The sequence below is a fragment of the Microtus ochrogaster genome, unplaced genomic scaffold (assembly GCF_000317375.1).
Source record: "Microtus ochrogaster isolate Prairie Vole_2 unplaced genomic scaffold, MicOch1.0 UNK186, whole genome shotgun sequence".
Taxonomy (NCBI): Eukaryota; Metazoa; Chordata; class Mammalia; order Rodentia; family Cricetidae; genus Microtus; species Microtus ochrogaster.
Window position 1 is genome coordinate 171,024 of NW_004949284.1, and position 2,970 is coordinate 173,993.

The following is a 2,970-nucleotide window of genomic DNA, read 5'->3' on the forward strand; positions in this document are numbered from 1 at the left end:
TTCCCCCCCCCCACTCTCTCCCTTCCTCTCCAGTCCTAAGAGAAGTCAGGGTTCCCTTCCCTGTGGGAAGTCCAAGGCCCTCCCCACTCCATCCAGGTCTAGGAAGGTGTGCATCCAAAGAGACTAGGCTAGTACATGCAGTAGAATCAAAACCTAGTGCCATTATCATTGGCTTCTCAGTCAGCCCTCATTGTCAGCCACATTCAGAGAGTCCGGTTTGATCACATGCTCATTCAGTCCCAGTCCAACTGGCCTTGGTGAGCTCCCATTAGATCAGTCGAACCATCTCTGTGGGTGGATGCACCTCTTGTGGTCCTGACTTCCTTTCTCATGTTCTCTTTCCTTCTGCTCCTAATTTGGACCGTGGGAGCTCAGTTCAGTGCTCCAATGTGGTTCTCTGTCTCTATCTTCATCCATCACTGGATGAAGGTTCTATAGTGATATGCAAGATATTCATCAGTGGGGCTATGAGATAAGGCCAGTTCAGACACCTTCCCCTCTGCTGCTCAAAGACCTAGCTGGGGACAACTCCTTGGACACCTGGGAACCACTCTAGAGCCAAGTCTCTTGTCAACCCTAAAATGGTTCCCTTAATTAAGATATCTTCTTCCCTGCTCCCATATCCACTCATCATCCATCTCAACCATACCATTCTCCTAAGCTCTCCCCAATCTTCCTCTTCTCCATTATCTCCCCCCTCTCCCCTTTCCCTTACCCCACACACAAGGATGGGGTCCCCACTATTGTCTTGTCAACTTCCAATATCGAGAAGGATAACTATATGTTTTTCTTTGGGTTAACCTTCTTATTTAGCTTCCCTAGGATCATGAATTATAGGCTCAATGTCCTTTGTTTATGGCTAGAATCCACTTATGAGTGAGTACATACCATATTCATCTTTTTGGGTCTGGGTTTCTCATTTAGTAAAGTGTTTTCTATTTCCATCCATTTACATGCAAAATTCAAGATGTCATTATTTTTTTACCGCTGAGTAGGTATGCCACACCTTCTTTATCTATTCTTCTATTGGGGGGGGGGCACCGAGGTTGTTTCCAGGTTCTGGCTATTACAAATAGCGCTGCTATGAACATTGTTGAACAAATGCTTTTGTAGTATGATTGGGCAACTCTTGGGTATAATATTCCCAAGAGTGGAATTGCTGGATTCTGAGGTAGGTTGACTCCCAGTTTCCTGAGAAACCACCACACTGATTTCCAAAGTGGTTGCACAAGTTTGTATTCCCACCAGCAATGGATGAGTGTTCCCCTTACTCCACATCTTCTCCAGCATAGGCTATCATTGGTGTTTTTGATTGTACTCATTCTAGCAGGTGTAAGATGGTATCTCAAAGTTGTTTTGATTTGCATTTTCCTGATCACTAAGGAGGTTTAATATGACCTTAAGTGTCTTTTGACCATTTGAACTTCTTCTGTTGAGAATTCTCTGTTCAGTTCAGTACCCCATTTTTAAATTGGATTAATTAGAGATTTAATGTCTAGTTTCTTGAGTTCTTATTTTGGAGATCATACTTTTGTCTGATGTGGTGTTGGTGAAGATCTTCTCCCAATCAGTAGGATGCCTTTTTGTCTTAATGAAAGTGTCCTTTGCTTTACAGAAGCTTCTCAGTTTGTCCCATTTATTTATTGTTGCTCTTATTGTCTGTGCTACTGGGGTTATATGTAGGAAGTGGTCTCCTGTGCCCATGTGTTGCAGACTACTTCCCACTTTCTCTTCTATCAGGTTCAGTGTGGTCAGACTTTTACTGAAGTCTTTAACCCATTTGGACTTGCATGGTGATTGAAATGGATCTGTTTTCATTCTTCTACAGGTTGACATTCAGTTATGCCAGCACCACTTTTTAAAGATGCTTTCTTTTATCCATTGTATAATTTTAGCTCCTTTGCCGAAAATGAGGTGTTCATAGGTTTGTGGAATAATATCTGGATCTTTGATTCAATTCCATTGGTCAACATCTCTGTTTTTGTGCCAATACCAGACTGTTTTCATTACTGTAACTCTGTAATAGAGTTTGAAGTCAGGGATGGTAATGCCTCTGGAAGTACTTTTATTATATAGGATTGTTTTGGTTATCCTGGGTTTTTTTGTTTTTCCATTTAAAGTTGATTATTGTTTTCTCAAGGTCTGTGAAGAATTTTTGTTGGGATTTTGATGGGGATTGTATTGAATATATAGATTGCTTTTGGTAGAATTGCCATTTTTACTATGTTGATCCTACCAATCCACGAGCATGGGAGATCCTTCCATTTTCTGGTATCCTCTTCAATTTCTTTTTTAAAGACTTAAAGTTCTTGTCAAATAGATCTTTCACTTGCTTGGTTAGAGTTACCCCAAGATACTTTATGCTATATGGCTATTGTGAAAGGTGATGTTTCTCTGATTTCCCTTTCTGATTTTTTGTTCTTTGTGTATAGAAGGGCTACTGATTTTTTGGAGTTGATCTTGTATTCAGCCACATTACTAAAGGATATCCTATCAGCTGTAGGAGTTCTTTGGTAGAGTTTTTGGGGTCACTTATGGATACTATCATATCATCTGCAAATAACCAAAGTTTGACTTCTTCCTTTCTAATCTGAATCCCCTTGATCTCTTTATGTTGTCTTATTGCTATTGCTGGAACTCATAAGTATTCACTCTATTATTCACTATTATTATTAGTGTGAGTAAGCTCATACCAATTTATTATTCCATCCAATTTCCCTTTTTTTCCAAAGAGATCTCTGAGCCTATAAAATTTCCCTCCCAACCCCCACCCTATTGTTGGGAGAGGGGATGTGGTCTTCTAGAATTACTTCCAGCTGTCATGTTGGTGATGTTCTTTCTATAGGATCCTGTGAAAGTAAAATGATGGTTAAGTTCCAAGCTTCATTTCTGGTATAATTGCAAATAGTCTCAGAGAATTTGGTGGAGGTCTGACCAGAATGTTGTAAAAAACAAAAACAAAAACCAAAA